The sequence below is a fragment of the Notechis scutatus genome, chromosome 3 (genome assembly GCF_049901735.1).
Source record: "Notechis scutatus isolate UNSWTSFEM ecotype Mainland chromosome 3, rNotScu1.2, whole genome shotgun sequence".
NCBI lineage: Eukaryota > Metazoa > Chordata > Lepidosauria > Squamata > Elapidae > Notechis > Notechis scutatus.
Window position 1 is genome coordinate 177,420,608 of NC_142011.1, and position 25,434 is coordinate 177,446,041.

General features: G+C 35.2%; 1 protein-coding gene and 1 long non-coding RNA gene across 5 annotated transcripts in view; one reads left to right on the forward strand and one right to left on the reverse strand.

Moving 5' to 3' along the window:
• The window catches only part of LOC148131498 (uncharacterized), a 31,299-nt gene extending 26,950 nt beyond the window's left edge, over positions 1 to 4,349 (reverse strand). The window contains exon 1 of the long non-coding RNA XR_015748955.1: positions 4,207 to 4,349. This is a non-coding gene — a long non-coding RNA (uncharacterized LOC148131498). The remainder of the gene's footprint in view (positions 1 to 4,206) is intronic.
• ZFHX4 (zinc finger homeobox 4) overlaps positions 2,285 to 25,434 on the forward strand; it is a 195,368-nt gene continuing 172,218 nt past the window's right edge. For 3 of the 4 annotated variants that reach the window (XM_087961880.1, XM_087961882.1, XM_087961883.1), the window contains exon 1: positions 2,285 to 2,753. The gene's annotated coding sequence lies outside the window, so the exon portion shown is untranslated. Of the gene's footprint in view, positions 2,754 to 9,009; positions 9,126 to 25,434 lie in introns of those variants that run through there. The other variant, XM_087961881.1, reaches the window with a different exon arrangement.

The following is a 25,434-nucleotide window of genomic DNA, read 5'->3' on the forward strand; positions in this document are numbered from 1 at the left end:
CAACTAGGGATGGACTCTCCTGTTTTCATTTTCTATGGGTACCCCTTTAGCTAGAGAGAGTGGGGGGAACCCACCAAAACATTCTTTCAAAGGAGCCACGAGGGCAAGAAAGATATTTGCATCAAATAGGTCTTGCCTGATCAACTAAGTATGGACGTTTCTAAAAACATCTTTTAAAAATAGATGGAATCCTATTAAAAGAATATATACATATATATATTTGCAATATCATGGTCGTCTCCATATACTTCTGCTGTGTAAACTGTTTTAATTTTTTCACTTGAGTTGGAACTAGAAGGATTATCCTGAGAGGCTTCTTCATCAGACTGGATTGTTTTCTGGGTTAGGAAATGGGCTGCTATACTTTAAACGTCCTTAACTGCCTGGTCAGTGAATTCTGCAACCTGACTCTTCCTTCCATTTCAAAAAGAGCCAGAGATCTATTTTCCATAATCCCAGAAATGTCTGAAAATGGGGGGTTGGGAAATGTATTGTTAGCCTCAGTGGTCCCTCTCTGTAAACAAGGAGGAGGCTGTCACTTCCTTCTTTTGAGTCGAGCTTTATGATATGCATACACAATCTGTGGGCATATCATGAGCAGTTTTATTTTATTGAGAAGTAGGTCTAATTCTCAAGCAAGATCAAGTTACCCCCCATAAGGAAAACTCTTAGGATGTTCTGTCATCAAAACTATTTCTTAAGTGCAAAGATTTTTTTTAAAAAACAACAACCCAGGATATCTTTGCTTTCCCCTCTTATATTTTAAGTTGCCTGTAAGGAACTGGATGTCCAAGTGGGTATATTCCCCATTTTCCAAGACCTCTTTTTGCACCACACCTCCCTATCTTTGGCCTGTGTGATGTCTTTGCTGGCAAGCATGTATTCATATTCAAGTGGAAATTTTCTTTTTAATGTTAGCTTTAGGATTATTTATACTTTATATTTATACTTTATTTTTATGAGGAATAGCGTAAAACCTTTCTGTTGTGTTAAGTCCTTAAGGCCTGAGATAAGAATTTTAAATGCACCCCAGGAACCAGGAATTATAGAGACTCATCAACTGCAAAGTTATTTTCACATTTATAGGATCTTCAAGATTATAAACATAATTTTATATTTAAGTATAAGTTGCCAGTATTTGTGGACTTTTTGTTTCTGTAATATCATTTGGATTGGGGCAGGTGTCCCTATGGTGTGTTTGGATGCACTTTGAATAGGCATGATTTTTAATCTACAGTGAGGAATATTTAAAAGTATCTCAATTTCTGGTTTTAGTTAATTATATTTTAATGAAAGTGTCACTCATATTCACATCACATCTGTAGTATTAGGTGAAGATAATTAGATTTTCAAATGAGAAGCAATCTCCATCCCTTGCAGATTTCGAAGAGATTCTTATTTATAATGGCATCTATGCGCTATCCCCTATATCCCCTTTTTTCATATCTTTCAATATCTAACCCAAGAACAAAAATATTTCTCTTTTTATACTCCTATGTGCTGAGAATAGTTTATGCTTTTTAAAAATTCCGTTTATTGTTGCTATCATACATTAAAAATACTGTTTGTTATTATAAATTTACTTTTGTTGAGCTGTTGGAGCAATTACCCCAGGGAGATTAAACTGCCATAGGTGTATGCAATAATGCCTACATCGTAATATGTATACATTGCTACAGTTATTAGACACAGTACCATTGTATGTACAGTGTGTGTGTGTGTGTGTGTAAATAAAACCTCAACAACAAGTAAATTATTCTTTAAGGCTGAAAGAGTAAAAATTTCCGCCTTCGCCTTACTTCCTTTCCATACACAGGCACATTCCACATTCATTATCCAAAGCATATTTTCTTCTCTTTAAAAAAAAAAAAGAGTGGGGGGGGGGAGAGAAGAGAGAGAAAGAAAGAACTTCCCTGGTGGGAGGAATAATTAATTTGCACCCATATCTTTTCACATTCCTGAGCAGTTAAGAAGAGCAAATCTTCTTTCCTTCCTCTCTTCTCTCTCCCTTGCCGCCTCTCTCTCTGTCTCTCTCACTTTCTCTCTCTAATTTCCCCCAGCCATCTATTTGTGTGTGTGTATGTGTGTGCGTGCGCGTGTGTGTGTGTCTGTGTTACTAATGAAGTTTGCAGACTTGTGTTTGTGTCCGTGAAGCTGCTTTTCCTACTGCCCGTTCTGCTTTGGGGCCAGTGGTGTGGCTCCCGCAGTCCCTGCGAGTCCCCAGCAGCAGCGACAGTAAGTCCGCGCTGCGCGTCATTTGCAGTCTGGAGAATGTTGATCACCTCGCTAATTACACCTCTCTCTCTTCTCTCTTTCTCTCCCCCCGCTCGCTCACTCTCTCTCTCTCTCTCTCTCATTCCCAGAGTGCATATCGGGAATAGACACACAAAGACATGCGCACTCAACTTAATCAGCCATTTTTTTAAACAGGGCTAAAACGATAATAATTAGCAGAATAAAGACATATCGGATTTTCATTTCCTTTCCTCCTTTTCCCAACCCCTTCACAACCAAACAGCGAGACCGCGGTCGCCACTTGCTTTAACAACTCCCGGACCCCAAAGGACCGCTCCATGCCCCCACTTCTTGTTCATTTTTATTTTCACCCAATAAAGTTGGAGGATTATTTTTTTTTATTATTATTTTTAATGAACCTTCTGTCGTTTACTTGGATGTGATCAGCTGTTAAGTAAATAAAGCAAAACAAAACAGAGAGGCGAAGATCCAGTAAGAACTGCGAGGGGAAATGGAAAGTAAGTTTTTTCTTTAACTTTTATTGAGTAGTTTGTGTTAAATTTAGGTCGAGTATCGATTATCTTTCCAAGCTGATCTTGCACAATCTTTGATATTTCGCTCTCGCTCTCTGCCTGCCTCTCTCTTTCTCTCTCTCTCTGTCCCTCTCTCTTTCTCTCTCTCTCTCTCTCTCACACACATACACACACACACACACAAATACACTCCTATCCACTGATCCTCTCTATCTCTCCCTTTCTCACCCCCCTTTTTCTATCTCTTTTCTCATTTTTAGTTGCTTCTTTATGGGAGGAGGCTTCCTTCGCTTTTAAATTTCGGGAGGATGGGGTTGGGGGTACCCCTTTCCCCCCTTTCCAAATTGTAACTTTTGGATTAAGTGAAGAATCTTTGGTAGAAGAAAAAAAATTTTTTTTGCATTGTGTGTGTCTTTTTAAAACCGATCTGAGAAACGGGCTGATTTGAGCCACGGCACGGCTGTCAAAAGTCTTTGGTTCCTTCTCTCCCTCTCTTTCTCTCTCTCTCTCACCCCCCCCCCCCACTCCCTTTTAACCCCGGATTCCGGAGCGCGATGCCTCTGGGGAAAGTTTAGGGTGCTTTGGGGGGGGGGGGTCAAGGGCTCGCATTTGGCTTTGGTGCTGAGGGGTGCGAGTGCCGGTGGGACGGAGGGGCCCCCCGTCTCGGCGGATGTGTGCGCGCGCGTGCTTTCGAGGTGGGGTGCTGGCATTTGTAGCAGCCGGGCTGGGCTCCTGCCGTAGCAAGCAACCAGCGACGAGCGGCTGCTGGCTTTCCCGGGGCGCCACTTTCTAGTGAGCTGCGTCCTGGCCGGACCAGGCGGCCAGGCTCGCCGGAGGGGGCTGCTCGGCTGGGGAAGATTCGGCCGGCGCTTCTTCCCTTTGTGAAAAGGCAGCCGGCGCCCTCCGTTGCTGGCTTCCGTTCCTTCCTCCCTTTCTCTCTCCCGCGTGGGGCTCCGGCGTTAGATTATTTTAATCGGATTTGTGCCAAAGAAATATAATATTTTTATATATACATTATATATATATATATATTATATATATATATATATATATATATATATATATATATATATATATATATATATATATATATATATATATATATATATTATATTTATATATATATATATTTATATTTATATATATATATATTTATATTTATATTTATATTCTTTTTCTTTTTCTGTGTCGTGCGGGTACTTCTCCCGATCTGTAAGGCGACGGCGCCGAGGCTCCTTTCCGCGCATACATCCCTTCGCGCGGCGGCTAAGAGAGGCGCGTCTCGGCGTCCCCCGCCTGCCTTGCAACCTTGCCCTCGCCTGTAAACATGGGGATCGGAAACTTTGCGCCCCCTTGCCCTCCACCCCTTCCCTCATGCTCCCCAGCCGTACCCCTCGTCCCCCCCGCCAAACAGACGTTGCTGTATTCCTTTTGTTACCTGCCAGCTGGAGGGGGAGGGGGGTCTCGGGGTCTTCGGCTGTTCTGGGCACTGGGCCCAGCCGAGAGAAGAGGCTCAGCCAGCCGGATTCAGCCTTCGCGCCGTCCCGAGGAGGCTTTTTCGCTTCCATTCAGTAAAACACACACCCTCCTCCTCCTCCTCCTCCTGTTCTCCTCCTCCTCCTCCTCCTCTTCTTCCACCTTAGGTACCAAGACATATATCGCAAACATTACAGCCCCCCTCCCGCCCTCCCCACCACCACTACCACCACCACCAAAAAAAAAAAAAAAAATCAGTTCAACCAAAAGACAACTTGCCAAGCAGAAGATGGTGGATTTACATTGAGGCAGACCCCGCAGGGTCAGGCAGGAAGTCTGACTGTTCCTGTATCTGACAGTTGCATTTCCTCTCCTTCATTCTCATCGCCTTTTTCATATTATTATTAACCCTGTTCCGTTTTAATCAAGGATCAGGTAGCTGGAAAAGAGAGAGAGAGAAAAAAAAAGCAGAAGGAAAAAAAATTAAAAAGGGAGGGAGAGGAGGGTTGATGATTTTGAAGGTTGGATAAATCTCTCTTATATGTATATTTGGAATTGTGATTCCCCTTTGGAAGGATTTCCAGTGGCTGGATCCTTAAAGAGCGGTGATTGAAGAGCAGATGATAGTTTATTCTGTCTTTGAGAGTTTGGTGGATGTCTAAGTGGATGGATGAAAGGAAGAGGTAGTGAGCAGCAGCCTTGGAAGCCCTGCCTGTTGTTGGTTAGGTTGAGGCAGACACTTGGCTGCGATTGGGAACACCACTGTGACATGGGCATCGATCGCTTCCATTGAGAGCAATGCAAAAACACAGCCTGGGTATGTAACACTCTCAGTGCCATCAACCCTTGTTTTACTTTCTATTTACTGACAACGCTGACAGGGAGATGGGACTTGGCTTTTGGAAAGCCAGAAAGGAAAGGGGGAGAATGAAAATACTACAAAATGAAACAGGGCTGAAGGGTTGGAAAAGGAAAAAAAAAAGTAACTGTTTAAATATAATCATTTGGTTTCATACTTTGGACTTTGAAAGAGTTTCCTTTTCTGCAGAGAGATTTTAGAGAAAGAATACAACTGGAGCTCTCTCTGCGTTTCTGTTTCTCTGTCTCTCTCTGTCTCTGTCTCTGTCTCTGTCTCTCTCTCTCTGTAAAATAGTTGTGGGGAGGACTGTCTGCTTGTGGGGAGGACCGTGAGACAGTTTCAAACAGTAGGAAGGCATACCAAGATGAAAGATGGCTAGCCAGCTGTTTTAACCTCTTGCACCTGGCTTGAGTGCAGAGGCTCCCTCAGATTATTCAGTGAGCCTAGCTGAATATTCATACTGCAGGATCTATACACTGGGACTGTAGCATCCCATTGGCATTGCTTTAGGCTTTGAAGGCTTTCTGGAAGGCAAACATGTATTCAGTTTTCCTTCTTGTGGGAATGAACATATAAGGTCAATTAAATAGAAGGCAATGGTCATAAATCTTTAAAAATGAAATCTATTCAAAGAACAAAGAAAGGTCAAATAAACCATCTGTATAAGTCACAGTAATAGTAGTGGTAGTACCTGCTTGGTAGGTTTAGGAATGATATTAGCTTGTTTTCTAAAATGCAAGTGGTAAAGAAAAGTATGCATCCCTCAAATCTTTTAAAATAGATACAAGGTTGTGCTTCTATAGCAAAATATTTTATTGTTCATCATCAGGGACTATGTAAAGAAGTGCTGAGAAAATCACTGTTTAATATTGCAGAATTTACTGCTTCCACTCTGACCATGAGCCTAAATTTACACAATGAAATTTGATTATCTCTAATAACAGTATTAGATCCTGCATTGGATGGATGAGAATTGAGGTGGTTTTGTTGATTGCAAGGGTTTAATGTTGCATTTCAGAATCTGATGTGGTTTAGCCTTCCTTCCATTAACTGGAAAACCCCTGAGGTTTTACAATTATTTCTTAAAGATAATACATTTAAGATTGCATTGGTAGGCTGGAGAAAAGTCATATAGGCAAGAAGGGAAGCCCTTAATAACTCTTGAGATTCAGACATGTTCAGCAGTTAGATTGGCTCTGACTTCAGCAAGGGTCGACAATGTGTCATTTCCATGAAGCCAAATTGCCCTCTGCCTATATGATATTAATGTGCAAATCAATATTTCAGGGATTAAATTTCCCTTCTTCATTTTTTATGGTTTCTACCTCAATAAGTCTCAAGTCTATTAGAAGAGGCTGGATGATTTAAAATCCTTCACTGCAGAATGGCTTGTTGTAGCCTTGTTTCACATACCATTTTGGGATTTTTGCTTTAAAAGACTAAAGGCATGGCAAAGAAGTTGATAGTCAATATAGGAACATGCGCAATACTGTAAAGCTTTTTTTTCCAATATAGAGATAATAAGGTATTGAATATATACATTTATATGATATATTCATTTATATGATATATACATTGTTCTGCTTTAAAAATATTGTGTTAATCCCTTATTGATTTATTCTGGAATCAATTGAGGCTCTTTGCTTGTTTGTGATTTGTTAGCATTCTGATGCTTTTTCCAATAGCATGCTTGGATTATTTTGCAGTGAGTATTCTTTAGATCTTTGAAGACTGGATAAAAATAAGATTTTAAGTGAATTAAGCTAAGTGATATAAAAAGTCTGCTATTGTGCCTGAGTGATATTAGTTGTATCGTATTAATTAACAAAGGGACCTTTTAGTAAGATATTAGCCTTTTAAAGTGGCTGTGCATTGGTGGCGTTGCATTAAAAGAAGTCTTTTGAATATTTATGATTAGATTGAAAAAGGATCAAAGAAGAAGCTATAGATGGCTGAAAATTTGGGTCACACACAAGGTTGCGACTTTATCACATTTTGGAAAGGCCCTTAGCTCTATCATTTTGGTGGTATTTTATAGCTTCAGACCATCTGGGCTCGGTTCCGCACAGCTGCATGGATTTTGTCTGCGATAGAGCATTTTTTTCCATTCGGTGTGAAATGTTCCTTCCTTAAAAAATGTATACCAGACTTACTTAATTTGGTCTTTTAAAAGAAATACATATGAAAAAGGGACAAAAGGCTCTTTAATCTCTGCAAGCTGTTTGCTTTTCTTCAAGCTTCCTGTCTGTTTGGTTTTGAAAAGTCATGTTTATTGAGGAGATGTTTCTGAGGTGTGACATTAAAATAATATATGGGTTTTTTTTTTAGAGTGAGAATGTCTGATTCCTGCTCTTCTGCCTGCCTGTCAAAACACGGTTAATCTACTCTTATTTACAATTAATCTCAATAAAATTAATCTTAACTGTGCAATAGTCAGTGGCTTAAAATATCTAATTATATTCAATTAACTGCTGTCATAGTAATTAACACTGCTTAATTGCTTCAGCATATATTTATGTAAAGCTCATTAGTTCCTGGTTGCTCTTTTTTCCTGTCCTCATTCCTTTTTTATTGCTGTCATAGCATTGACATCAGTCTAGATTTGTGGTGTGTGTGTGTGAGAGAGAGAGACAATTTCAAACTTGACAATTAATGAATCAACAATCCTTTTATTTATCTGAATGTTAAATATTTTAGTAAGCTTTGAAGCAAGATTGTAGTGACTGGGTAGCATTTTTAAAAATAAAATTTGATTTGTGGATGGAAATAGGAAAAGTCAGGTTAAGCCCTGTATTTAGAAAGGAAGAGCTTTTCCTGCATCTGCCTTGGGGCTGTGCCCACAAGGCACGGTTTTCTTCTTCCAGAGGATTCAAAGGGTTAAAGTCTTGGCCAAGGTTCAAATTGAAAAATGCCCAGGGAAAGTGCATACTGAAGATGTACAGATTTCATATAATTAGTGCTTAATTATATTAACATATGCAAATTGTCAACTCAGGAGCTTGTTGAACTGGCATAGATCAGTCTGGTACAATTGCTGTATTGTTTGAGACAATAATGGATTTCAAGTTGGTTTGGGGAAACACATAACTAGCTATCTAATTTAACTCATACCATGGTGAAATTTCATTAGTCTCCATGGAGACTGGTTTAATTGTGCTGACTAATGTCCTGGGGTATAGAATGTCTTAAAAAGAAAATGCTGTTTGCCTAATCCACCTTACAATGACACTTGTTTGTACATGTTTCCTTTGTGCGATAATTTGCATATGCAAATAAATAGTTTCTCAGCCCCCATTTGTCATGGCTGTTCATTACCCATGAAGAGGACATTGTTACAACGCTGTTACTGAGTGTCCCAAGACAGGATAGTGTCAACCAGTCCAGCTACATTCTTTCATAATTTGTTTCTGATTAATAGACCAGAGTGAGGCTCATTCTATTCAAGCCTCGGGAAAGAGAAGGTCAGTTCTGCCACAGAAAGGAGTTTCCGCAGCAACTACAGCCCCCCCCTCCTTCTCCTCATCTCTCTCCCCTTTTCTTCTCTGGCTTAACAGAATCATATTTAAAATAATGCATTCTGGCTCTAAGGAGAATGTCCTCTATTAATCTCTGGTTTCCTCAAGCAAAAGATAGAAAAACAAAAGAGATTCAGGTTTTGGAATATTAATCCTGTTTTTGACAGAAAGGTAAACTGATATAATTGCTTTTCAGTGGAAGGAATGGGGGTTTATAGAAGTGTGAAAGCATCGGAAAGGATTAGCATTTTTTTGCATAATGAAAAGCTCTGCTGAATAGGGCACTGAATGGTTGACTGAATGACTAAGATGAAAGGAAGACGAAAATGCAAGCTTCTCTTTCTCTCTCCTCTGCTCAGCTCACCCTAAAGTTATGTTTGTCCAAGACTTGAGAAAACAAGCAGAAGCTCAGATTTCAGCAACTTTATAAAAATGCCTTGAATTTTCATCATCAGGCTGATGAATATGTATGTAATGATGCAGCTAGAAAGAAGATGATATATCCAGGTTTGTATGTCATAGAAATACTACAGGCTAATCAGGTATTGACTATTGGATATTGAATCGCTTCTGTGTTTTGTGGGAAGAAGAAGAGTTTAAAAAAAATCAAGCAAGAAAAATAAATGGAGGTCAGGTAGTTGAAGCTTAGCTTTTGAATGTGCTATTCATAAGGTATAGTTTTAGCTCTTTTAATTGATGGTGCTTTATTTTGTTGGTGTTGAAAGAATAGACCTTGACCCTGTAAACTATGCAAGAGTAGAAACCATCTATTTCTAGTATACAATTGTAACATTTATGAGTTTGATGCTATTGTATTGATAATACGAAATAGAATCTAAATAGAAATTTGAATGCAGTAAGTGTCATTGATGGCATGCTTTAGACTTCAGTTTTTAATATGTAAATAGTGGGCTCATAAGTCATTACTAAATACCCCTATCAGATTTAGTGATAAAATATCTATAGACTTAAATGGACCAGGAAGAGGCCTAAAGGTAGGAATGTAATTGGTTAGCTGTTGACAATGTGATCTGTGTGTCTAATTATATGCTCTCAACTGTAACTGAGATAGTTAAAATATATTTATTGTGTAAGGCTATGTATGTCTACTAAAGTAAGCCCTATTGAATTCAGAGGAATTTACTGTCAAGCAAGGAGCTATAGAGTTGCAGCAAGAGCAGATGGAAATAACAATTGGTTCTATCTATAAGGAAAGTCAGATGCAGTGTGGAGAAAAAGATCTGTCTGCATGCTAAGTATCTTTTCTGTTTTTCAGGTTAGTGTAATTTTTTTTAATGAAGCCATTACTGTATAGGGAGGAAAATCATTTGAATCAGCCATGCACTAATTTGGACTATTTGTTTATTCATATAGCTTATACATATGTGTCTGCAATGTGAGTCTTATATGTAGCTTGTTTGGTAGGCAATGCATATTTCAAAATAAACAAGTGAACATTTGTAAATGATTGGCAGTTGACAGCTCAATAGGAAAGTGTACCAAAAAAAGATATAGTGTGAGTCATTAAAGCCTGATATTGTAGATTGATGCCAAAGAAATTCTTTACAACTTCACAAATTTGTATTTGTTTGTACAACTCCTTCAAAATAACAGTGAATTTTATATCTAGTATAAAAGATATGTAACACAAGAAAGAAAAGCTATGGAAAACTTTTAAAAAGTTAAATTTGCTAGTGTAAAAATAAATGGATATATTTTATTATGTAAGCAACATGTGTTTTAAGTGGCATTTTTAAACCACGCATAACTGAATGATGCATGGATTAATGTTAGTTTAAATGACTAGTATTGTGTTAAACAAGCGGAAACCTAGGCTACAGTCTGTGTATGCTTAGGTAGAGAGTCATTATGTTTAGAAATAAGTCTATTTAAAACAGTGATAATTTGTTGCACAACATTTTTGTTCTAGATTGTTGTTCTAGATTTTGACAGCTTGTGATTTAGGATATTGACACACGTGGATGTTGTGTTACTATGTAAGAATTCTATTATGAAAATCTGAGAAAATGGTCTTGATGACCAGATTCTGAATATGGTTCAATTTATACAGTAGTCTTACTGATTTAACAACTGAATGGGAAATGAGTGCAGAACACATAACCTGGAAAGTTTCGTAGCCTTAAGGAAGATAAATGCCCACTTCTTTTGAATATAGGAACATATTTAGTATATGCCCATTAGTATGGATGTACAATGTTTAATTGGCACATTCTCTAATTTTGTTATTCCAGTATTCTAATAAATCCTTTTTATTTTTCCTTCATTATAAGTTTGCTATTCTAAATGTTTGGAATGTTAGGGCCTGTCTAGTGGGAGATGTAGAAAATATTAGAATTTTATTTAGGAATGGCTGATCTCAATTTTGTGAGTGAAATAATTTTATCATTGTAAGGTACTTTATAATATGCCTGGGATTTCAATGAGGCTGCAACTTAAGAAAAACAATGTTAAAGTATGGTGTCTATAATAAAGTATATTTGTTTTTATAATTTTGAGAACTGCCTAGAAGTTGTCTGAAAGTTTCTTGTTTAAAACAAATGGAATATTTATATTTGTAACATTGATCTGATTGGACCGTATAAACTTCCATGAATACAGGTTAATACTGTAAGTATTATAGGCTTAGACTGAAGCACGTGACTGTTTCTAAGAGGCAATTCCCTTATCTAACAGACCAGATACAGGAGAAACCAGTTTTTATGATAAAAAATCTTGATTTTTTTTTGAATAAAACAATAAAGATGTATTTTCATTATAAACATCTCATAGGAAAGACATTATCAAAAAATCAAGTCATATATTTTGGGTCTGGTTTGAGTTAAAGCTAAGTGACATTATTGGCTTTTTTTAGTATAGTAAAATACAGTCAGCGTGGTTCACTTTTTGCTTATGAATGAAAAATGGAGGAAAAAAAGCTCATTATGATGTATATGTAGCTAAGTGTTTAATATTAATATTTTATCTTGAAATTTGATGACTAAATGCACTTGACATAAAATGTTATGTTTTGCATTTGTTACTCCAAGAAAAGAAACCTTAGCAAGAAAATATAAACAGAAAAATATATTTTGACACTGGAGCATTAGCTCATAATGCTAATGCTCATATTAAAAAAATGGAACAGGATTAACAAGTGTACAATGAAAATTTATTTATATCACCAATGTGCCATCCTTTACTATATTTTCCGATTTCCATTCCTAATATCTTGACGTTTTGTGCCTCTGATTTTGACGCTGGTAGATTGCTATGCTCTCTGTTGTCCAGGACTTGCAAGTCTTAATCTTTTCATAAGTCTCTTAACAAACAACTCTGCATAGAGCAATGTTTCAGTGGAGGGCTTAAATTAAAAGTTTCAGGAACAACTGTAAATATGGACACTGAATATGAAGTGCAGCCTGCAAAAATGGTTTTTCAGTTATTCAAAATGTTGTGCTGTACCTTTTGTCTTGCTTATCTTCTTGGTCTGCTATATTGGATTGCAGATTAAAATAGGGAATTTCCATTGCTCTGCATGCCAGTAAGTAGCCATTAAAACAACACCCCCAACACACATGCATGCTTCTGTTTGGATTTGATTTAGTGAATGTGTACAACTTGATCATTGTTAGAAAAACCAATTTTGGTTCACTTGAATAGTTCAAGATGTGTTTGCTTATTGATGGCAGTGCTGGGAAACGTGGTCAGTTTTTAGATTCTGACATGGTTTGGTTATTTGTTTAATGTATTAGATCTATGTACATATTATAGCATTGTTGTCGAAACGCAGATTTGTCACATAGATGGCAGCAGTAGAATGTGTTGTAAAACAAGACAAAGAGCTCTATGATTTGGGGGTATGTTCATATTTTGCCCTCAACATTATTCATTCTTAATTCATATCCGAAAAACATAATATGCATGCATAAGGATAAGTAAGAATATAATAATAAAGCAATCAATCTCCATGCTACATAGAAAATTATTTCCTATAGTCTTCAAAATGTAAACACTAAGCATACACATTAATATTTTCTTACTTTAAATCTATCCCATTATATCAGTTGGGAACCTTGTTCTAGTTAAAAACAAATTTAAGGTAAAAAATTATTGTCAGCAAAACATTTTATAATATTAACTAGGAAAACTAAATTATTTTTGGTGGTTTCAACACTTCTTCATACTTAACTTGTGACTGTAGTAAAATTGCCTTGTTATGGTTTTGAAGTTTGCTTAAGAAAAAAAATGAGAGAACTGTACCCATTTCATTTTGACAATCCTGATTACTGTGAAATTCAAAAGATCTGCTCCAGACAAAATCTGGCAGTCTCAGCCTATGCTGTTACCTGCTTCAAGACTTCAAAGCAGAAATTTCCTGTTTGAGGTTAAGATACAAAAGACCCAGAACAATAGAGAAAACCAAACTTTCCCAGAACTTTTCCAGAACTGTTCTGTGAGTACTGAATTTAGGTGAAAGTGCAGTATAATTTTCACTGTGGCTGATCATTATGATCTTTTCCTTTTTTAAAAATAGTATAATGGCTTTTTTCAGTTCAATTATTTTCCAAAGATTGACTAATTTAGATAAATATTTAATTGTCTAGTATTATATTTAATTGTCTAGTATTCCTACTGTGACTGGAAAAAAAATACTATAGTAGAATGTAAAGTTACATTTAGTCTGCCATAGTAGTTGCAACTTTCCTTACATTTCCTTGCTATGTACTATTCAATTTCTCATTGGCCCAAACCCTGTTGTGCTTTCAAAGTAATAGGACTGACAAAACTTTTCATACAAAGATCCATTTGAGAACTAATTATGATGACATTAAATTTTGTTGTTTATTTCCCATACTGTAACTAACTCAATAGTTTAAGATATACAACATCAAAAATACAAAATATCGGTTCTTTATAAAGTTGCACCTTAATCAAAATGCATTTTTAAATGATGTATCGTCAACATCATTTGGCAGTTGAAAAAGTTTTCTGGCCATCATAGTGCACATTATAATTATCTTTAACATGTTAGCAATGTACCAACTAGTTAATTATTTAAAAGAAAAGCTCTTTGAAGATTTTATATTACAGATTTTAAATATAGAAATAGTATTAAGAAGGACAAACCATGTTTTTCAATAATATTCTTATCCAGATAATTATAGGAATCACAATATTTGAAACTGATCTAGTTGCTAAATAATATGCCATTATTTGTTAATCATTGGAAGTGAAATAATACTTTTTGCTAAAAAGAATTCAAGAGGCAAAACTTGTAATAGTTGCTTTATTCATGAATACTTGGCAGATTTGGGACAATCTGATATCACAGATGATGCTACACAAGTTATTTGGATTTTTTTAAAAAAATGAGGCAAATACTTCTTTTCCAAAAAAGAAGGATGCAGATTAAGAACTATTAAGATTTGCCAGTATGGCTAGTCCTAGCAGTCTATTTAAGTGAACACTGTCAACAGGAAAATTGCAAGTGACACTTAAAGTGGCTTACCTCTGATTTATACACAAACCTCACATGAGCACTTGGCTTTGTTCTTGCTTTGGTAAGGGGAACTGATTCCAATAAGGACAGGAATAAAAAGCTCCTTGCATGGTCTAGAAGTGAATAGCACTTTACCTCAAAGCATGACCCCTGTTCCCAAGATCTGTTGTGCTACAGTTGACTCTGCTTTTATGTTTATTCTCAGATGAATTGCTTGGAAAAGTTACAAATAATATACCTTGCAAAGCTTCTAGATTCAGTGACAACTGTGTAAGTGGAACTTAGGTTCTTTAGCCATTAGGGAACAATTCTCCTGTTCAGAATGCACCAATTATTTTCTTTCAAAATAGTTTAGGCCGAATGCTGCTGCTATTGTAGATTAGAAAAATGAACTGGTTTCACTAACACTGAAGTAAAAAGTGTTTCTGGTAGAAAATGCAGATGCATGTTAAGAAAATATAGCTTGAGTCATTTTAAGAGACAGAAACTGGTTTCCAAATTTATTAGTTAGGCTTGATTGTTTCCCTTTATTTATGTTTCTCAGAAAGAGAGGAGAGAGAGAATGAGAGAACATTTGCAATCTACCAAGGGGGAAGGGACCTTTAGAAAACTTTCAAATGGCATGTTTGCACTAGGGCAGAGGTTGAGTACAGTTACTTAAGTCCCTTGAGACACATTTAGTTAATGGTAGTCATGTTCTGATCCTGTCCAAATCTGCCCCTTTTTATTTAGTGGTGTTTATTTGTGGTTACTTAAGGTTTTGATGCTTTAAAACTCAGCTGCATTTTCACAACAAATTAAACAAGAAGAATCATACTGGAAGATAGTGATGAGAGTTAATGATATGTCTTTAGATAAAGTAGTACTTGTGCAATCTGATCACAGCTATCAGCTCATTTGTCATGGCTGAAGTGAAAATGTCAGGACCAATGAGCGCATGAGTGCTGAAGGGGGTGAAAGTGCTTTTGGAGACACTTTTGTGCTGGGAGTGGGCCATAGCTTAAATGCAGCTCTGGGGAAATACTTGGATTAGCTAACTCTGTGCAGAAAGCCAGAGCAGAGCAGAAGACGTTTGGAAAATATAATATGTTTTGGTGGGGGTGAAGTCTATTTTGATCATAATGCTCCAAGATGGAAAGAAATAATTGTAAAATAATGAGGCTTTGTACTAAATAAAGTGATGGAAACTTGTAACATGTTCCACTACAAATGTATTCACCACCACGACCTATTTAAGCAGCTATTTTATTTGACATTAGTCTGCCATGGTGAAAGACATCATCTGTTTAAATCATAACACATGGTAAAATGCTGAATTTTTAGCATTTATTTGTTGTTGGTTACATGCATACATCTGGGGGAGTGATCTAATGATCAGGGCTAAATTATGGATTTTTTTCCATTCCAAGAATTTTAATTCATATATTTTACATATTGTAGCTCTCTCTGTTCATACTAAAAATGAACTTTCATCCAATTTCAATAAGTAAATCACTTATCATTTCCAGTGGTCACTTTAAGAAACAGCAGGCATATCCATCTACTTGCTCTCATCATAAGAAAGGGAATGAGGAAGTGCAGATCATTTGTACTATTTTGGTAATGCTTGAGGCTGCTCTCCATACAAACTTTTTGCAGACTTTTGGTCTATTTGTCAGGTTTTAAAGCTGATCAGAATGATGATTATGTGCTTATAGTAGTACAGAATAATGTTGTGAGCCTATATTATTTTGTTTCATATTTGGAACACAAAGATTCACTGTTTAGGAAAATACAGCTATGCTGGCTGTAAGTGTGAACTCTAGAGCAGTGGCCAGTTACTTAAGCTTACAGACTATTTCACTTTAAATGACAGCCCTTCTGTAACAATGGAATTATAACCACCTGGAATACATAGCCAGTAACATTGTAATTTATTCATTAAAAAAAAAGAAATCACTTTTTAAAACAGAGTTTTGTGATTTAAAGTGAATATGATATGTGAGTATTTCAACTTACTATATATTTGCCAAAGCTGAGTTTTAAAAAATTCAGGCAAATTGTGACTAGATAGCATTACTTTCATTGACATCAAACCTAATACTGACTTGTCCATTGAAATTTCTTTCCTCCTCTTAAATTATCTAGCATTCAGGGTACATGCAAGGATGCTCTAAATTTGTTACAAATTGCAATAGTGATCTTGCCTCTCTCTGCTTGTTAGAGTGATTGTAAACAGAGTAAACTTAGATGTCGGAGCAATATACATTTTCTTACTCAAAAGTGTTTCTGCTAACTTCCAACAGGTGGCACTAATCAGTCACTTAGACCAAAGGAAATATTAATTAACAGTGATATTTATTTATTCATTGAAAACATTTATATCTTGTCTCTCAGAGCACTAACAGTAGCATGTTTCCTGGGACTCTTTTAAAAGAATGTAAAAAGAAATGTACAAATAAGATCAAAGTCCTACCTAATCCCGCATCTTGTTTCCTCAGTGGCCAAGAAGATGCCTGTTTACCAGCAGAAACACAGAAATTCCTAGATAGTGTTCTCCATAACTAATACATACTGGTACATTATATATCACAGCATTTCCCCATTAAAGCCATCCAAGTCCATAAATACACCTTATAGTAATTAGCAAATACTTGTTTGATTCTTCTCTGAAGAAGCAGTTTTTCATTTGCTCTGTATTGTCTTTATGGAACCGTCTTGGCTTCTATTAGTATAAATAAACCTTTTCAAATTTTCTGCACAGGCTGCTCATATGTTTATGCTACTGTCATCTAGAGTTTTTTTTTTAAAGCTAAAACTCTCAGAATTGTAACTTTTCTCCAGAATGGAGTTGTATCAGGACCCCAAACATTCTGCATCTCATCTTCTCTTTTTTGAGCTGTTTTGAGAACAGGGTACATTATAGCAAGTATCATTGCACCATAGATACACATATTAAAATAGACCATTTTTTAAATCCTTTATTATTCTTAATATGGTATTTGCCATTTTAGCAGCAACTGCTTCATGCATCTAAACTGATATTTATATTGAGCCACTTAACTGACATGATGCCCCTGACATCATGGCCACTAACTTCAATTTTGTCACAAAATGGTCTACATGAAAATATTTTAAAGTCCTGGACTAGGACTGGGAAAGCCCCAGATTCTAGTTTATTTCTACTGTTACCTGGGTGACTTATCACCCATCATTCTACTGTTACCTGGGTGACTTATCACTTACCCCCACTTTTCTCAAGGGATTGTTATCAGGCTACAACTAGAGGAGGACGATTTATGCGTGGTCCATTGATTTTTTAGATAAAATACAGAAAATATGTGAAACAAAGATATAGGGTAGATGATTCACTCCAAAGGGTAGCATTTCCTATACGCTTACATTCAATGGATTTTGTCCTTGGAATGTTTATTCTCCAAATCCCAGAGAACCTTTTGACTTCTTAAGTATCCTAAAAAATGGTTGTTTGCAGATGCCCACCTCATTGCCATTTTTTAAATAGTTGGTGAATAGTTTAAATATTGGTCCCAATACAGCTTTTCATAGAATCTGATTCCTAAATCACTCAGTTGGAAGAACTGTTAATTCCTACACATGGCTGTCTGTTTTTCATCAAATTATTGATCATACAGGAACATTTTTTTCCTATACATGAGAAAGTTATCCATCAATCTTTATCAGAAACTTAGTCAAAAAAACCTTCTTCATACAGTTTAAATGGTTTCCCATGATAAAACGTAAGTTGTGTAGAGGTTACATCTAGATAAATGTTCTCATAAATACTTGAATATGTATCTTTAATGGGGTTTTATACCAAGTATGTCTTCTGATTAGTGTTTCACATAGAGGCAACCAGCTCAAAAATTCATTTCCATAATAGAATAGATGCAATTATCTCAATGGGTACACTTTGGGCACGCTTCAAGAAACTATAGCAATCCAGTGAGGAAGTTGGTCGATTCAGTTCTTTACAAGTTACATAGACTATCATAGCTGAGTTATTTTTATTGTCAATTACATGACAGAAGATGCTGTTTGAGTTGTACAACTTATAAAACATTTTGAGCTAGTCCTGTTTATCAAAGACAACTATCCTAATGTTGGCTTCTTGTCCCAGCATTGCAATGTTTTTTCTCCATCCAGTATACACAATCTGAAAAAAGTAAGGCATCACTGAAATAAGGTTTCAGATATTTGTTTCATTCTACTCTTTGTGAAAAAGAGGCAACTGGTTGAGATGGCAGAATAATTTGCATCCAGTTTAAAATTTTAAATAAAATGGCCCCAAATGTTGGTTTTAAATTGCATGCATTTGTCAACTTATTTATATGTCATTTTGAAAGGCAATGGCAAATGCTTTATTTGATCTTAGTACCACTTCCCTTTGTTGCAAGCAAGCAGTTAATTTTCTTCTCTTTCATGAAGAGTAAATTCCTCCATTACAGATAACATAGTTGTATACTGGTAGTGTGTATTTATTGTTGGATTCTATTGATTTACAATGCTAACATGAAATATCTGACACCTGCTTCCTGTTCTTTGAATATTTGTACTGTAGTCAAAGGGGGCTGATAAGGTTCCCCTTCCCCACCAGACATCCAGCTATTTTAAATGTATAATTATTGTTGCATGTCATTTGATAGTTACACTAATTGCTGCCAACCATTGTCTGTTTGCACTTAATGCTGAAACCTGATCAACATCCTGCTTTGGTTGATGTTTGGTGGTAAACTTTAATTAACTCTTATTGCATTGAAGAAGAGCTCAGCTTCAGTGCTAACTAATCATTTACCTTCATTACATCCTGACAGCTCCACTTGTTCCTGGTCTTAATAGATACACTAGTCAGTAAATAAACCTCCAAGTCTTCATGCCTTGAAGTTGTTTCACATTGATATTTTGTTGTTTAAAGTTCAAAGATGGTAAGTGAAAGAACTACTTCAGTTGGTCCTATATGGGTGGGGATGCAAACATGAGCCCAACATTGTTTTTTTTTTTCATACCAGGTAATTTTGTTTGAATGGTAACTATAGATTGAAGATAACATTACTTTTTCAACTTGATTTCTCTATGCATACATTTTTTGAATCAATACAATTAAGCCTGTCTTAATGTTGAAATTCTGATAATAATTTTTACTGAAATAGTTTTCCTGTAATGATATTAAAGTTTAGTAATCAAATGATTGGCAGATCATGCAAAATTCAACTTAAAGTAGCTGGCTACATGATTTTAATTTGTCTGACATCAGGTTTGTTTGTAAAGGAATAATATGTAGTTAAACCAAAGAGCTTATAATTGTGGCTGACATTTGTTTGTTTACAATGAAAACCAATTAAACTTTATACATTTTAAAACACAAAAGTTAATTACTGAATTGCTCACTTCAGTTATGCAGAGGAGTCAAATTAACTTCCACTGAAAAAAATGATGAAAAGCCTTATTTGATAAAAACAGAAGTCCCAGCTGATTTTGTATTATCCAAACAAAATTTGGCAGATTACTCTTGAACAATATTAATGACTATGATATGTTTAAAATAATTCTGTGGCCAAACTAGATGTTTAAGATGAAATTATATTAAATGATGAAATCCACTGTATTTCTGGATGTGTTTTATTGGAACCTGTCCAATTGAAAATAACTCCCAGTACTACATATGACTCTCATGAACTGTGTCTTAACTACAGCAATTCCATAGCCTTAAGTAGTATTGTATCTTTCATTTTATACTATATATAACTGAAGATCTATTCTATTTTCTCATTTACTGCTTTATGTTTACCTACTATTCCAGTACAGTTAAATAAGTAAGAATTCCATGGATTGCTAACTAGGTCCATTGATTACTTTCTAGAAGAAATATAGCAACTAACTTAATACTTAGTAATCACTAATTTAAAATTCAATGTTTTCAATAGTTTTACTTTTAAGTAAAACAAACTTGCCTGAATCTAATCCTTGGTTTGAATTAACAAATTAAAACTCCACAGTAAATGTATTCTGTAGGATTATTCCAGCACAGTAGTATTTATGACATTATAAAATGTGTCATTTCAAAACATAAGATTATAGGAAAACATCTGGCCTCTCACATTTACACTTTTTGAGTTCATTAAGTTTTCAAAAGCAGTCTCACAAAAATTAAAGTCGATTTACTTAATTGGTAGTATCTAAAAATAGTAGATTTAGTAATTTAAACATCTATAAAAGCAGAACAGCATATTATTAAGAGAAAAATCTCTTTTTTGGGAGAATTTTCAAAATTTAAGGGTTCAGGTCTTTCATTTTGTCCATACAAAATTTGAATTTTTAAATCCAATACAGATTTTGGGATGAAAAGAAAAGCATGAAGTTCTTTTCAGATGGAGCTTGTAAAATGACTATAATTTACATAACCTTTCACAAAGTATGTTGTGTGCATTACAACACGGGACTTGATTGATTTGTAGATTAATATTTATACAGCAAAGGAAAATCAAAGGGATTAAGCAGTCATCATTGAAACCCTAATCCTACTTTGCATAGATAAGACAAAGGATTACTGTTTAAATTTTACTGGGTCACTGCTGTTCAGATGCACCTTTCTGTAAAAGAAAGACATGAGAAATGTTGCTTTGTTATTTAACCAGTGTTTTCCTGATTCCACAATTTAAGCTACAGACTAAGGTAGTTACTTTATAATTAAATACTGGTGGCTGGATTAAAACTGAAGCAATGTCAGAAAAAGGCTTGTTGATTGCAATTTTTTTTAATAATCACGATCAAGCCAGATGATTTCAAAATTTAATCTAAAGATCAAACAGAAAAAAAGAAAAATATACATTGTCATATTTGTTATACAGGATGATTCTGAAAAGAATTCATTTTTTTAGTGGCAAAATGTTGATCTTCATCCAGAGGAATTAAGGTGAACTAGTTTTATGGAGACAGCTGGGAACAATATAAAACAATGGTATTTCAATTAAATTAAAAATAACAGGGACCAATGATCTGGCTATCATTGAATACATTCATGTATAAAACAAGGAAACAACCTTTTTGAAGACATGTGAAAGCTGATTTGTCACATGACATTTCAAAATGCTGGTGAAAGTTTTTCAAGCAAAATCTGGACCAATAGACTTTGAAGATGATAAAGTAAAAAGAAGTGAAACAATATTGTGATTCCACAGTCAGTCAAGTATGTGATTTGCAAACTTTTATGGTTTTCTTTTTAAAGTGATGCTTTAAGTACACAATATATTTGGTTACATCCTTTTATTCAAACTTAATTACTTTCTCCCCTTTGTCGTGACATGGGTGGAAAGTTTTTGCCGTGTCAGGAGAGGTCGTCACACATTCTTTTGCAGTTCTCTTCATTAATTCCTCCTTGCAGAAGCATTTTCTATCGTGCTGGGAAGGTAGAAGGGTGTAATAGAAGAGCTCTGAAACATCAGCAGGAAGCTCTAAGCTGGTTAATGCAGTATAATTGTCTGGACATAGACTGGTCTTTGTTTGTGTCGTTCACTTCGAATCAGCTGTAATTAACTCCAGAGTGTTTCCAGATTGCCAGCAAAGAAAAATTACAGCTTTTCTGTTTTAAATTGGAAAGCTCACAAAGACATTAACTATGCATATTGCTTTTACTTTGATATAATTCTCTTAGTAAAGGGAGCAGAGAAGGTTATTTGGCACCCATTCCCCAACTCTGATCTTTCTAGTCATGCTATCGTAAAGATGTTTGATAGGGTCTCTTAGTGTGTCATGGCTTTTATATGGATCTCTCTCCAAGAAAAAGGGTCTTCTTTGCATCATGCATCTGCCATACTATGTTGGGGCTGCTTCAATATTTTTTTTAGAGCTTTAGTTCATGTGCTAGCAGAATTAGGTTCTGGATAGATGTAAAAGTTCACACAGGCAGCCAGGCTTGAATTCGTTACAGGAACGTATTCAGTTTTGCCTATCTTTGTTTCTGTCTTATTACAAAGACCTATATCTCAGTTTGATTATGCTTTCAATTCTTAGATTTCGACCTCATGCTTTGGTTCAATTCTTAGATTTCGACCTCATGCTTTGGTTCAAGTACCTGTCTTTGGAAATTCTAAATTCCAATATTTGAAAGGGAGGGGGGGAATAAGTCAGGTTTTAAATCTGCTTCACTTGTGATCAAGTCAGATGCCTGCCACACCCAGAGTAAAGGTAAAGCGAGTAGCACTTTATAATTACAGATCCCAGTATGGTCTAAAATGAGGGAACTGAATGAGCAAGCCTCTAACTAATGCATCTAATAATACAGCGCTGTACACAAAAGATCTGTCAGCAACTGATGCAAAAAAGTCTAACCAAAATCTCTCTTCCTCCCCTTTTCTTCTGAATTTAACAATAAGGAATTTAAGCCTCAATGTGGCTTTAGCAACCAAAGAAAAGAAGCTCTTGGTGTCTGCATAATACCACTTTGATGGATTTTTTCATCAGCTCTCTGTACGTGGTAACAAATAAACAAGCATAATTATACTTGTGAAGGCCTATTCATTGCTTTGTCAGGATTAGATATATGTGCAGTTTTCACACTGAGCCTCTCTTTTGTCTTTGCCTAACTCACTATGACATATTGATAGAGGATTTGGGATAGGGAAAAGGCCACAGCAGAGACAGTGATGACCTTTTGGAAACTTGATATAATTCAAGGATTTTTATTTATTTTCTTTCTTTCTTTTTCTTTCTTTCTTTTTTAAAGATCTGTAACTTGTTCCCAAATGTAAGTGGGCAACTTTTAACCCATTTTTAGCAGAGTAAATAAAGAATCAAAGTGATCTGAGACGTCTAAAGAGCAGATGGGAATAAAAACAATAGAGTAAAAAGTCCCTTGCTCTTCGTTCCCAGCACTTTGCACTATGGCTAACCTAGCATTCCGTTCCCATTATTCTCTCCTCTTGATCAGATCACGTTCTTTTTAATCATTTCACAAACTATCTCACTGAACCGTAGAAGAGGGTTGGGACAATATCAATTAAAAAAAACAGAGGTAAAAGTGACATTTCTGATTCTTAGCTCTAATGGGAACTGCATTCTAAATGCAGGGGAATTCTTCTATTGTTCAGAAAAGCAACCCCCCTTTTTTTTTTCATTAGCAAAGCTGGCTGTAGGTGGGTTTTATAATTTGACTGAGCAGAGTTTAGAGAACAGTTTTTATCCAGGAGCAATACAGAGCTTAGTAACAAGTTTTCAGTGCATTGTCCATATTTTTCTAATAGAAGGAGTTAGATCATCAAAGTCGTTGGCCTTTCAAATTGCTGATAGAATTTACTACACTAAGCAGGTTATCAGGTATGTATTCAACTGCTTACTCTTAACATAAGATTTCCTCTTTTTTTGGTGATTTTGAACCTTGCAAGAAAATAGAAACATTTATTAATATACAATTGAACCTAAGCTGTAAAAGTTAGTTGGATGATACTGTATTCCACTTTATATTATAATATGGAAATTAAAAACATATATAGATTAGTAGAGTAGTGTACATACATTAATTGCAGCCGTAAAAGATATAGTCTGATTTTTTTTTTTTAAAAAAAGTTTCTTTCCTTCCTTTATACTGATAGTATTTATTTGAAAAAGGACATACGTTCTCTGGCTTTTCACGCATTATATTCATTCTAATAACTAATATTCCCTTAAAAATAGACTGCATTGTATCTCTGGAAGCAGCTAAGTTATAAAAGATATATAAGTTATATTTATCACTATGCTAACTATTTCAAAGTTGCAAAATCTTTATAACAACTAAAATCTTGTATTTTTGTTTGGAAAATTTTGATGGTAAAGTTTTGAGTTTGACCAGCATAGATATTATGTAAAACTGACTATTATGGATGGACATTTTGCATATAAATTCCAGATTACTTTGATAAAACTTGAGATTATTTGCATGACTGTTTAGTGAGATGTAATCCCCGCCCTTCAAATCTGTTTCTGTAAATTCATCAAGAAGAAGAGATGAGGCTGAAAGGCTGCTCATTGTTTGGGGTGCATATGAGACAATGCAGACGTTTTAGTGTATTTGTCTACAATTATTTGTTACTTGTAAGTCCCAGTTGAATATGTTTTGTGCATTTGCATATTTTATATATTGCTGAATAATATTACGACACAGATTTAAGTTCAAGTATATGAGGGCTCCTTGCTGCTCTCTGAACTTGGTTATTTTCTTGCAGGCATTATTCAAACTAGGTAACATCATCACTGCTAAATGACTAGCACTGATGATGTTACCTAGTTTGGGTAATGAAACATCTGCCAGAAAACAACCAAGCTCAGATAACACCAAGGGAATTCCTCATTTCAACAAATATTCCCCTTTATTAGTTCAAATATATCTCTCTAACTTGATTCCAAAGTTCCTACAAATAGTTTTTAGCTCTACACCTAAATATTGTGGGTTTCTTTTTAACTAATTAATTATAGCATGATACCAGCCCTTATTTCTTTGTAATTCATTAAGTATAATAGCAGTACATGACTGTCTTAAAACTATATTCACATTTCAGTCCAGTTGAATAGATTAAGTGTAAAAAAAAAACCCATCAATATTTGCTTCTGATCTAATACTTACAAGTTGAACAGGAAGAAACAGTGATTTTAACACTTAGATGGAGATTTGTTTTTTCCACTTGAGCAATACCTGCTTTGAATAATATTCATGAATATACTGCCTGCTTGGATGTGCAGATTTGGCATATGCAAAGGTAAACATGCCTATCTTGATTAATTAGAAAATTATTGGGTTTTCTTATTGTTTGTGATCAGTTTATTTCAATGAAATTTTACACTAAATGCATTCTATGAGCATAATTAACCTGGAGCTCATCAATGAATAAAATTATACACTAAGCTTTATAAGAGCAATTAGTCTGTCAGTTGAGCCACCTCAGGTACCAAAACTAATTCTGATTAACATTCATACTATGACAGTTTTCTAATGTATCTTAACTATTCATTTTTAAATTTAATATTTTTCTGTCAGAATGACGTTTAATTACACTTATTTCTTTCAGTCATATAGCTATACTTTAAAATACTTCTGTATGTTTTACTGATGCATTTCTGAATTTTTTTTAAAGCAACAATTAAATCATCCCAAGTGGGTGAATTTTTATTTATCATGTAACATTATATAAAATCTCCTTCTCCCTTATAAATAGCATTCGTAGACATATAGTCTATTTATCTTAGCACAAATAGGTTTTAATTTTGTATACAAACTTAAAGTGCTAATGAAAATACATGCATAATAAGTATATTAATGAGATACATCTCAGTCATTATTGAAGTGCT